At 37.5% G+C, this 13,650-nt stretch overlaps 1 protein-coding gene across 1 annotated transcript in view; it reads left to right on the top strand.

Moving 5' to 3' along the window:
• LOC115275250 overlaps nucleotides 1-13,650 on the top strand; it is a 271,845-nt gene that overhangs the window by 212,338 nt on the left and 45,857 nt on the right. The gene's annotated exons all lie outside the window — the stretch shown is intronic.

The raw sequence follows: 13,650 nt of genomic DNA, 5'->3' as shown, positions 1-13,650 counted from the left end.
GGGAAGGAGATCTTTCGTTGCTAAGAGGCAGAAAGGAACTACTGCTCTACAGATTGATAAATCAAAAACCCATGGGGTGAGTTTTGACCATTAGAAAGAAGAAAAAGTAGAGAACCCGTGCTCTGAATTCTTTCTTTCTTCTTTCCCTTTCCAGGACTGCCCCGTATCATGATTTCTCCTTAGAGCCTATTGACAGAAATTCCCACATATTGTATGGATACACATAATAAGGAATCCACTGTTTTTCCCATGGTTATTGGTGAACCAGTAGCCAACATAGTGAGGCATCACTTTCCATGTTTTCCTCTCTCATTTCTTTTCATCCTCATTCTGGCTGCTCTGGGCTTGCATTTGCCAAATGAAGCCTCAGCTGTTCAAATCCTTGCCTTAGGAACCACTTTCTGGGGAACTCAGTCTAAAATAGATTTATTTCAAACATTGTCTAAACCAATAATTGTCAAACTTTCTTTGGGGCTGATGGAGCTTTGGCATCCCGTCCAACTTGAAGCTAATTTATATATATCTGTTTCATTAGTGTATCGTGAAGATTATGCAAAAAAAGCTAATAAAATTAATGACTTTTTAACACACCTAAATACTTTTTAAATAGCTAATACGTATCCAGTAATATCCAGTAATGTAGTGGGTGGTAAACAATCAGTGATGACTAAGAGTGAGAAAACCCCAGCTCACAGACGGTTCATATTCAGTGGGAGAAGCAGACAGTAAACTTGCAAACAAAATAAGAATTAAGATAATTTCAAATGTATTTTTTAATGTTTTTTATTTATGAGAGATAGAGAGAGACAGCACGAGCAGGGGAGGGTCAGAGAGAGAGGGGTACACAGAATGCGAAACAGGCTCCAGGCTCTGAGCTAGCTGTCAGCACAGAGCCCGACGTGGGGCTTGAACCCACAAACCGTGAGATCATGACCTGAGCCAAAGGTGGAAGCCATATGCTTAACCGACTGAGCCACTCAGGTGCCCCAAGAATTAAGATAACTTCAGACAGTAATATGTGCCAAAAGAGTAAAATAGTGTACTGTTATAGTTATTATTGTGGTACTTAGATTGCACAGTCAGGGAAGGCCACCCTGAGAAAGTAACATTTGGACTGAGAGTGGGATGAAAAGAAACTGCCGGTTACTAGAACAGCCTAGACAGATTGATAATCAAGTGCAAAAGCTCTAAGGCAGCAACAAACTTGATTTTCTTGAGGAACAGAAAGATAGCTGGTAGCTGGAGCTTCATGAATGCGTGGGGAATGATATAAAGGAGTAACAATTTAAGGCAGTGTTCAAGATATGTAGGCAGTACTACTTTTAAGGGGCCCTTGGCTGCCTCAGTCGGTTGAGTGTCCAACCTCAGCTCAGGTCATGATCTTGTGGTTCACAGATTTGAGACTCGTGTCAGGCTTTGTGCTGACAGCTCAGAACCTGGAGCCTGCTTTGAATTCTTTGCCTCCATCTCTCTATACCTCTCTCTACTCACACACACACACACACACACACACACTCTCTTGCAAAAATAGTCATTTTTAAAAATTAAAAAATATTTTTTTAAAAAGACAATACTAATTTTAACATTTTGTTAGAAATACAATGAGAGGAAGCCCTTGGAAGATTTATGTTGAAAAGTGACACAATCTGACTCACATTTTAAAAATACATCATTCTGACTCACTTATGAAAAATAGATTAAAAAGGGGCAAGAGTGCAAGAAGGGAGACCAGCTAAAAGATCAGTTAATAGTCCAGGTAAGAGATGCTGGTGGCTCAGTCTAGAAGTATGGCAGTTGGAATAGAGACAATGAGAAAGGGACAGACAGGGGAGTATGTGTTGCAGGTAGGGCTGAAATATTCTTTCTTGTGGATTAGATAGATATTCAGGGTAAGGAAAAGGATCACTTCAGCTTGATGGCTAGTGGATGCCAAATACAAACATGCAGAAGATGAGGAAGTAATCAAGACATTTTTCTGTCTCTATTACTTTAAAAAAAAATTGTTATCTTTGTGTCTTTTATTGTATAAACATTGACTTCTAATTTAGCAGCTCAAAAGAATACCTATTTGTCACCTCACAGATTCTGTGGGCCAGCAGTCTTGGGCACAGCTTAGCTGGGTTCTCTGTAAGGCTGTGATCAGGATTTCAGCTGGACTGCATTCTCATCTGTAGGCTTGTCCAGGGTAGGACCCACTTCCCAGTTCACTCAGCTTATTGACAGGATCCATTTCTTGTGTTTGTGGAAGGGAAAACTCCAGCTTCTGGCCTTCAGTTGGGAGTTAACTTAGCTCCTAGAAGTCTCTTAGAGACTGTTTGTAGTTTCTAGAATCATCTTCAGTTCTTTGCTTTGTTTAGTTTCCCAACATGGCTGCTAACTTCATAAGCCAGCAAGGAGAGCATCTAGATCAAGTCTTTTAAGAAGAGTGGAACAATGCATACAATTGCTTTTATCATATTCCTTTTTAATTAATTTTATTTTTATTTATTTTGAGACAGAGAGAGAGAGAGAGAGAATAAGTGGGAGAGGGGCATAGAGAGAGAATCCCAAGCAGGCTCTGCACTGTCAGCTCAGAGCCTGATGTAGGGCTTGAACTCACAAACCATGAGATCATGATCTGAGCTGAAATCAAGAATTGGACACTTGGGGCGCCTGGGTGGCTCAGTCGGTTAAGCCTCCGACTTTGGCTCAGGTCAGATCTCACGTCATGGGTTCAAGCCCTGCATCAGGCTCTGTGCTGACACCTAGCTCAGAGCCTGGAGCCTGCTTCCGGTTCTGTCTCCTTCTCTCTCTGCCCCTCCCCCTCTCATGTTCTGTCTCTCTCTGTATCAAAAATAAATAAAATATTAAAAAAATTAAAAAAAAAGAATTGGACTCTTAACCCACTGAGCCACCCAAGTCCCTTGCCTTTACCATATTTTTTTTGGCTGGAACCAGTCACGGTCCTGCCAATACTCAAGGAGAAGAGATATCAAAATCATGAATGCCAGGATATGGGGTAACACAGAGTTCCTTAGATTCTGTCCACTAGGTGTGTATTAGATCCTTAAAACTGAACTGTCCGATTAAGTAAGTTTTCAAACCAACAGAAAGATCAACTCTGGAAAAAAAAAAAACCTAAATTAACCTCTTGATTTTGTCTAGAAATACTTGAGGCATAAATACTAATTTTCATAAATTCTAACCACTAGTTAGTACCAAAACTTGGTCTCAAATAAACTTTAGGAAATTGCCTTTCAAGAGCAAAACAACACATTAGTGTACTAAAAGTTGACAGGCATCACTAACCCTTTCATCCTAAGATTATTGTTTTTGTGGCAGAAGTGGCAAAATGGGTAAAAATAGCTAATAATACTTCAAAATGTTGTTCAGGTACCAAGAAAGTTAGAGGTCAATCAGTATTTTTTTTTAATTTTTTTAAATGTTTTATTTATTTTTGATACAGAGAGAGACAGAGCATGAGAGGGGGAGGGGCAGAGAGAGAAGGAGGCACAGAACGGGAAGCAGGCTCCAGGCTCTGAGCTGACTGTCAGCACAGAGCCCGACGCGGGGCTCCAACCCACGATCGTGAGATCTGACCTGAGCCGAAGTCGGAGGCCCAACCAACCGAGCCACCCAGGCGCCCCGAGGTCAATCAGTATTATCAGTTCATTTCCCACATGTTAAATTCTTAAAATGTTACGTTCACTTTGCTCATCCCATGGTGAGGGCCAGTATGAATCCAAGCCAACTGTTTTCATAGAAGTGTTTGTGCAAGATTGCCCAGAGAGACGTGGCCTGTGCTGTAGGGAAATTGATGAGAGCATTTGCCCATCTGGTATACAGATACCATTAGGAAAAGGAATTGTAATAACTCAGAATTCACTCCACAGAGTGAGTGAAGGAGTGACAGAGAGACATCCACTCCCTGATGGCATCTTGACTGGTTTTATCTTCTTACATTTAAGAGTATTGGTTATATAGCTTTTAAGATAGTTGGTAAATATTTAAGGAACAAAGCATTTGAAAATTATAAAAAATAAGTAAACTTGGTAAAGATTTTAAAAATTAGAAAAAAACCAGTATTTAGGAAGATCATTAGTTTTACTTGTCAGTAACATGCAAAAATCACTGGGCTGGTAAGAGGGAGGTGGTGGATATGGCAATTTCACCTGGATTCTGAGAACTCAGTTGGTTTATTGCATATAGACATGGATGAGTTGATATGGGTTTGGGCAAGTTTGATAGGAGCAAAAATGGAAAGAAAAGAATAAATACCACTGATACTTCACATAATAGTTGGCAAGACTTATGACAAACTATAAGAGATAAGGATATATTAAAAAAACTGTATTTGTTCATCTAGAGACAGTATAAAATATATTTGGTTAAAAATTGGTTGAAGCTACTACAGCACTGGTCAACTGAACCTGTATATATTTTATGCCTGTTTTTTGTGTTGCTAAAATAAAATCAAGTTACTATAAGAACTGAAATTCCACGTCAGAGTTCTTAAATACAGTCTTTGAGAAGAAACTGTGCAAAAAAAGAGGACCGAATCATCTCTCAACTAACATTTTTTCGATATTTGGTTGCAACCATTAAAAATTATATTTCTTCTGGTAGCACTTAGGTGTTTTAGTAGGTTAGGCATTAGACTCTTAACTTTGGCTCTGGTTATGATCTCAGGGTCCTGAGATCAAGTCCTCTGTCTGGCTCTGCTCTGAGCATAGAGACTGCTTCAGATTCTCTCTTGCTCTCCCTTTACCCCTTTCTCTTGCTTGTGTATTCTCTCTCTCTCTCTCTCTCTCTCTCTCAAAAATAGGGTATTTCTTCTGAGACAAATAAGTTGTGGATGACTATTTTTTTTATTTCCTGTGTAATAAAAATCAAATCAATTAAAATTCATTAAATCTGATATTAGACTCTATACATTTTAGTCATAGTTTTCTCATTCTCGTTTACAGCTTTTGTACTAATTATTCTATATATTTGGGCTCACTGCAGTCTGAGCTGTATGGAGGTAAAAGAATCCATGGAATGAGGGTTGATGGTTAACTTAATATTGCAGGCATACAAAACTTCAGACATGTTGATTACTGGTGGCAAAAGTATATGTGACAAGGAACTTTAGTAGGTCAGAAACACCTGGCAACATTATGGTGTCTTTAATATACCCTAGTGTATTTCAGAGAAACAACTGTACATTTTAGTTTATTATATTCCAGGTGAATTTAGCTCCTTCATCAGGAATTTTCACCTTAAGGATGAAAGTCTGACTCTTGGCTTTGACTTGGGTCATGGTCCCAGGATTATGGGATTGAGCCCTGCATTGGGCTATGTGTTGTGCATGGAGCCTGCTTGGATCTGTCTGTCTGTCTCTCACTCTCACTCTCTCTCCCTCTCCCCACCCCCTCTGTCCCCACTCATGCATTCTATCTCTCTTTAAAATGAATAAAATTTTTTAAAAAGGAAAAAATCCCAAGAAATCCTATGAATTAGGTATTTTCTTTTAAAAATATTTTTACATTTATTTATTATTGAGAGACAGAGACAGAGCACAAATGGGGGAGGGTCAGAGAGAGAAGGAGACATAGAATCTGAAACAAGCTCCAGGTTTTGAGCTAACTGCCAGCACAGAGCCTGGTGCAGGGCCCAAACCCTTGAACAGTGAGATCATGACCTGAGCCAAAGTTGGTCACTCAACTGACTGAGCCACCCAGGCACCCCTGAATTAGGCATTTTCTATTACCTATTTTTTTACAGAAGAATCACCTGAGGGACTGAGAGGTTAAGCTATGTAAATTTGCAGAGATCGAGAGCTATGGGTGGCATTGAACATGAGTAATTTGGCTCCAGAGCTTTTGCTTTTAGTCACTGGAGAATACTACTCTAATATTGATCTATGCTCAAGATTGCATAATACACATTTAGTATAAATAGGAGTGCATATATGTATTATTGTTGTGGTTTGGATGGAGTGGAAAATATCTTCCATTTAGAAGATAATTCAAATCCTGGCACCAACTCTCAAGAGTTGTCTGACTTGGGGCAAGTTGCTAATGTCTCTGATATTTTTCCAAATCTGTAATATATGAATAGAACCACAATTTTCAGAGAGCTGATGCAATGTTTAAATATGATAAAACATACAGCGTATTTAGTATACATTTGCATTAAGAATATTGGCAATTAGGAATTACTATTTACCCATCATCTGGAAAGATTCCTATGTCCAAAGACTGATATTGCCCTTTAATTACCAAATGCATCTTATATAAGTCCACTTATAGTGGCTTTTCTTTTTGTAATGCAAGCTCCTGACTTGAGCTTTGATTGCTGAGACATCCACCTCAAAGGCGCTATCTCCAATAAACAGATCACCAGACACAGGACTAGATAAAAATCCAGGCTGCACACTGTCATACACATGTGTGTTCCCTCTCCCTCCCCCAGGCTCCTTTGTTTTAGTTCATTCTGAAAACTACTTGAGCCACTTGTTTTTTCTCTTCCCGCCTTAAATTACTGCTCTTCTGGTTTAAATTTACTTTAAAAAAATAATGAATCCATGAAACCCTGGCCCCTACTTTGGACCCCAATAAAAGCAGAATGCCAGGCCTACATTATTTCTCTACCTGAGATCTCACTGTGCGACCAGGTGTGCCATGGAATTCCTGGGACCTGTAAATAATAAACGTTCTTTTTTTTTTTTTTAATTTCCTGATAGTTATTGCTGAAGGTGTCACAATTATAATAGAACTACAAGGGCCAGTCCAGCTACAACTTTGGTTCTTGGTAACCAAAGACTGGCATACATCATTCAGTCTTGGTAATATCCCAGGACCAATGTTCCTCTATCAAAAACTCACCTGTACTATGCACTCCATTTTCTACTAGCATGATATATCTCTGGTGAGAAATATGGCCAACAAATATTCACTTAATTGTTGAATGACTGCTAAATATACTACTCAGTGATGAAAAATAATGAAATCTTGTCATTTGCAACAACATGGATATAACTAGAATATATTATGCTAAGTGAAATAAGTCAGAATGATTATCATATGATTTCACTTAAATGTGGAAATTAAGAAGCACAATAGGGGAAGGGAAGGAAAAATAAGATAAAAACAGAGAGGGAGGAAAACCATAAGAAACTCTTAAATACAGAGAACAAACTGAGGGTTGCTGGAAGGGTGTTGGGTGGGGGATGGGTTGAATGAGTGATTGGTATTGAGGTGAGCCCTTGCAGGAATGAGCACTGGGTGTTATATGTAAGTGATGAATCAGTAAATTCTACTCCTGAAGCCAAGACTACACAGTATGTTAACTAACTTGAGAAATAAATATAAATAAATAAAGAAGGTAGGATTAAAGGGAAAAATATGAAGAAAAATAGCCAATTAATTTACACATAGTTATTCTTCATATCTTATCTACCTTTTCTACCCCCAATACTTCATGGAAATACATTTTTTAAGCAAAATCATAAACTTCCCATTTTTTAAGGTAGGCTGAGTTCATTTTTAAATGTACTTACCATTTCAAATTTATTGACATCTATTAATTCAATTAGCCACTGAGTAATTATTTATATAGGACTTTCTAAAATGTCAGCTACTCTGCCCAGTAAGCACCAGGGTTAGTGTACCCAGCATACAGTAGTAAACAGCTTATTTGGCCTAATACCTTCTTATAAAGTATATCCTATTAGTAAGTTACACATGACATAAATTAATAAATAAGTTTTATTAAATTTGTGATGTTATACCAAGGAAACTATGAAATACAATGGAAGTATGTATTAGAGGGAAATAACTCAATTTAGGCTGGGAAAGGCTTTCCTGAGTATTTTACATTTGAGTTGGGCTTGAAGTATTGAGTAAGAGTTGACAACATGAAAAACGAGGGAAGACCTTTTCTACAATGTTTCAAAGGTATTATGTAACTTGACACCAAATCGTAGAATTGTAGGAAGAGATCTTCATTACTCCTGATAACTTGGGAAAATTTTAAACTCTGTATCAGAAACTTTGGAAAATTTCTACCAAATATAGTATGGAACTTGTGATATTCTATGTGTGAACTGAAAGCTTTACTGGTAAAAAGTGGTAGGAAACCAAGGATAACACTTGGAGTTAAGGTAAAGGTTAAATTCAGGTCAAATGCATGGCAATGGGAATTTTCATCTACTTAATTGGTGTTGGGGTTCCATGGTGGACTTGTGACTTCCGGTTGTCATGCACAGCATTTTAAGCATGCGATAAGAGCCTTGGGAAATTAGCTCTTAAAAAAGGTAATTGAAGAAGCGGTAACTATCCTACCTAACTTCAGGCTGTCAGAACAAGTGAGCAGAATTAATTTGTAGAAACAGAAGTCAAGTTTCCAAAAGATTGCTTCGGCTTATTGTTCTTTTCTATTTTCTAAATACTTCTCAGTATCTAATTCAGCAAAACTAAATTTAATATGTTTTCTTGTCCCCTTATTTGGGCTTGAAAAAAAAATTGAACAAGCACCTTTGTGATCTCTGATAAAACATGCCTCAACTCCTAATCCTGGTCAGACACACATCTTCTCTAAAGATGAGCAAACAGAAAAAATCAATAAGTACATCAAGAAATGATGGGCTTATGGTTGATTCTTCTTTTCTGTTTTTAAATCTACAGTGAACATGTGTTTCTGTTTCAAAAGAGCATAAATGCTATATTTGTTAAAACTTCCCTTTATACTTTTAATATGTTTAATTAGTTTAATGTTAAAAGTTATCAAAACTCACTAACAATTACATATATATACATATGTACATATTATAATTATTATTGAATGTCTACTAAGTTCTGGTATATACCAGTCACTCTCAGAAGAGGGTGATTTGGGATTCCTGATGGTGTCACATGACACTTCCACATACAAGTCACTGGCCATCTCTAACAGTAAGAAAGGCAAGAAATTTAGTTTAATATATATCCAGTTAAAAATTACCTTTCTTCCTACCAGGACAGAAAGAGATATTGAGAAGAAAGTAGCAGCTTGCCAAACACCAACAAATACATCCCTCTCTCTCCTCTATAAAATCACAGCGCCTAATAGGAATTTTCATACATTTTTTATGATAAGTCATACAATTAGAAAAATTAACATTTCCTGAGCACCCCCTACACATCAGACACTTGTATCTCAGTTAAAATTTGTATTATTTTGTAGGATACATAGTATTCACATTTTACATAAAACCAAACAGGTGAATGTGTAATTGAAGGCCATTTTTGCCTCTTCCGAAGTCTGACTAGATTGTCATTGTGGTTGGTATACTGCCACCTAAAGAGATTGACTGTTGCTAGTGTTCTAGAATAGGTGGGGACTGGCAGTGGATTAGAGTCTAATAATATTGATGTATTCCTCAGCCTATCAGAATATGGATTTATCAGACCTAAGAAGTCTCCTCATTTTCAGCTTTCTTTTTTGGGGGGCGAGGGGGCAGTCATCCAGTTGAAGAGGTGACTCAGAAGCAAGCAGGACCTAATAGGAGCAAGGATTAGAAAATTATTGAGGAAATTTTCGAATTTCTATCATATCAATTAACATACTAGTAGAGAGGACTGCCTGCCAGAATAGTTTCTCTTAATTTGAGCTGAATAATCTGGTTAAACTTTCACTTGATTAAAATGACACAGAAAGGCTCAGCTTGGTACTTGGGAGAATAGGTCTTTTTAAGCTGCACCCTCCTGTTCATACAATGAGTAAAATACAATGTTTATTCTTTGTCTTACTGTATGGAATTCAATTTTGGGTTAATGCCTACTCATATCTTGGAAAACAATCAAAATAAAAATGAAAGCTTTATTCTCCCTGGATCAGGTATCAATCAGCCTTTGCTCCATCTAGGGAGGCTTTGTGTTCTCCCCACTCTCTCCTAAGAGACAGCTCTTAAATCCTTCACAGTTGACTGCAGACCCAGCAGATAGCTGCCATTTGGCCCCTGACACTTGAAGAACTAGCTTTTCCATGCTGGCCTTCACTTTTCAGTAACATACAAATAAAGTGACCACTATATTTCTATCTGCCTTTTCTCCGAAGGGTAAAAATATGTTCCAACTAGAGCGAATTACATGTATTCAGTCTTAGCTTTCAGTGCTTGTGGGTATGGGAAAAAACTAAATTCACTGTTCACTTAAAGTAAACTTCCTTTCTTAATTTTCATAACTTCTTGTGAGACTAAATTAAGTAGTCAATATAAGCAAAATTTTTTAAGTTTTTACTTCATAAGTATGACTTTTACTTATATGAGGCTTAAGGCTACTGTTTCTCAATATCAATTTGCCCCTCAAGTGCACACAACTCTAAGATTATGCAAAGAGGAAGGCATATGACCTGAAGGTCATAACAAGCTAACTGGATAATTTCCATATGAGCAGCAAGACATGGCTAAAACAAAAAAGAATCAGGGACAAAAAGCTGAGCCATTATAAAAGTACAATAGATGAGAATCACTAAATAACAGAGGGAGTAAGAAGGAGTGAAGAATCAGGTGGCTCTCATTTATTGGTCATGTTAAAACAGAATTCAACTGAATATATGTTAAAGATCTTATTAGCTTTATTCACTGATTCATGAATCAGGCAGCATCCCACCTAGCAAATAGAAAGGAGATCTGAAGAGCTTTCCCAGGCAGAATGGGGCAGGACAAGGAAGTTTCTAGCAAAGAATGGATGTTTTTCAGGCAAGGTCACCTTCCTTTGGGGGATGGCAGAGATCAGTCTATAAAGGTGATTAATTTACTCATGCTGACCAGTAATTACTCATTGGTTGGCTTAAGATTCTACTCCTGGGAGAAGTTGAAACTGTAATTTTGTTAAGTGTTAATTCTTGGTTTGTTGATATGGGCTTAGCACAAATGAATCCATTTCGGGCCTGTTTTCTAATAGTGGGATTGACTTCTAATTAATATCATGTTTGCATGTGCTTAAGTACATGAGATCTATGAGATCTATAGTGCTGAGTCCTCTGATAATGATTGTCTGGCATAACTAAAGACTTATGAATCTTGATCTTTTATCATAGTGACTGAATTAAAACCCAAAAACACTGATCGAATTGGAATATACTGACTATCACAAGTGGTGTATTGTGTTCATAAGCAGATCTAAGTCAGTTTTTCAAAAATCACTGTAATTCTCCCTCAGTCTCCTTTAGCATGTATTATAAAAGAAATTTAGTAAGAAACATGTTTTATCTGGAAAAGATTTTCGAGAGAATCCCACATACCTAGTACAGATGCAATGTATTTGAGGGAGATAAACAGGCACTTGGCCTCATGTGTGATAATGTGTTTAATGGGTTCAGAGCCCACCTAGGCTATAAAAGCTACTTAGGAATTCAATGATTTTTTCCCCTTAGACAGTTTACTTGTTCTGGGAGCATTCATGGAGATCACCTTTGGTAATTGCTTCAAACAACCAAAAGTTGCAGTGAGAACTGTTCTTAGAGTCTTTCTAGTTGCCTGTACTTACAAACACGCTTAAGGGCCCTTAATGAATAACCTTTTACTGATGTACCACCCTTTCATTACCACCTGAGCCTAGAAGCAAAAGACATAAAGGTGAGAATTATTTCCTTACTGATTTAGCCCAACCCTTCAATAGCTGTGGCACTCTGTAGATGGCATCTATCCGTGGGAGGAAAATTACACCTTAGGTCATTTTAGGCAGAGCCAACTGTAAAATGAAACACTATAAAATCTTTGGGTTTATAATAGTACCATGTCATAAATTCTCCCTGTGGAGAGACAGCACTGGTGCCTGCTTTACATTTATAGTGTACATAGTGGAACAATGTGCTAAGAATATTCTAATTCAGAATTATTTTTTCTGTATGATTAAAGAAGTCACTTAAATGTTCATGCACATGGATTTTTTATCTCACTGTGGGAATCTTAATAGAGCAAATACACCACACACACACACACACATACACACACACACACTTCAATAATATATATCCTATTTAAACATAAAACAACAACAAAACCTTTCCTAGTTTAGAGAATCCAAGTTATCTCTTTTTCTTTTAAAAAAAATTTTAATGTTTATTTTTGAGAGTGAGAGAGACAGAGCATGAGTGGGGGAGGGGCAAAAAGAGAGAGACAGAGACAGAGACAGAACTCAAAACAGGCTCCAGGCTCTGAGCTGTCAGCACAGAGTCCAATGTGGGGCTCAAACTCATGAACTGCAAGATCATGACTTGAGCCAAAGTTGGACGTTTAACCAACTGAGCCATCCAGGTACCCTCAAGTCATCTCTATTTTGAATAAGGAACTAAGAAAACTATTCATAGTAAAATTTCTTTTCTTTCCTTCTTTCCTTTCTTTCTTGTACCTGAACAGGCAGGAGGTTGGTGTTGCTTAAGGCACTGGGAAGGGGCCTGTTTCACAACCTCATGAGTATGGAACATAAGTGATACACACATGTGGAAGCAGAGGCTGAGGTCAGGGACCCTGAAAGGTAAACTTCCAGTAATTTAACTTTACAGGGGGACTTTGGCTTTTATAGAATATGGAATTAGGGCTCAGAAATAATTTATCAACATGTAGAAGGCTAGCTGCTATATACATGGTGTATAAAAGCCTGTGCAACAGTCAGGAAATTTGAAAAATATCCCTCAAAATAATACCCAATTTATACTCCTTTAGAGATGTCAAACTACAGAGGTTAATTAAATGTTACTGATAAATATTTCCTATCTCAGGAATCTAAGTGGCAGAGTAAGGGAAACAAAGTTAAAGACAATGTTAATATTTGCATACATATCCATCAGCCTGTATTAGACTTGTACTGCCTATGTCCCTGGAAATGCCTAGTAATCCTGTGAGACTGCTCAAAAAGACCTCATAAAAAGCTTGTTCCTGATTCCCCATACAGATTAGTTTCTCTTTTCTGTTTATTCTCAAAACACATTGTGTACGTATTTGTATACATGGCTTTCTCTTCTACTAGCAGCTCAAAGTAGAAAATAACTCCAAGAGGGGCACCTGGGTGGCTGTCGGTTAAACCTCCGACTTTGGCTCAGGTCAGATCTCACGTTTGTGGGTTCGAGCCCCGCATCAGGCTCTATGCTGACAGTTAGCTCAGAGGCTGAAGCCTGCTTCTGGTTCTGTGTCTCCTTCTCTCTCTCTCCCCCTCCCCTTCTCATGCTCTGTTTCTCTCTATGTCAAAAATAAATAAAACATTAAAAAAAAAAGAAAATAACTCCAAGAAAAAAATTTTTTTTGTTATGTCTGGTACTTTACATGGTCCTTCAATACATCTGTAGTCAGAATGGATACATTCACTTCCTTTAATATAAACATGTGAACTTAGTCTATAAGAAGCAGTATATTCAAACTTAAGAATTATGGTTATTTTCATAACCATACCTGAATTAATGCTTAAAATAGTAGAGAAATAACCAAACAAATGTGCTGCCAAATGATTTTCCTCTTCTTTGGTGATCTCATGTCTCTCTTATGCATCCTTCTGCATAATCAGGGAAATAATTCACTCTCTTTTTTTGAGAAAACAATGATTTTTTTAATCAATAGTCTAAGTTTCAAGTACTTTTGCCATTTTCAAAGTATGAGTGTGTTCTGTATACCTCTAGGTGTTTGCATGCATCGTTGGAGAGAACCTGGTA

This window comes from Suricata suricatta, chromosome 2 (assembly GCF_006229205.1).
Source record: "Suricata suricatta isolate VVHF042 chromosome 2, meerkat_22Aug2017_6uvM2_HiC, whole genome shotgun sequence".
Lineage (NCBI taxonomy): Eukaryota > Metazoa > Chordata > Mammalia > Carnivora > Herpestidae > Suricata > Suricata suricatta.
Note: the sequence above shows the minus strand (reverse complement) of the source record. Positions and strands in the feature narration are given on the sequence as shown.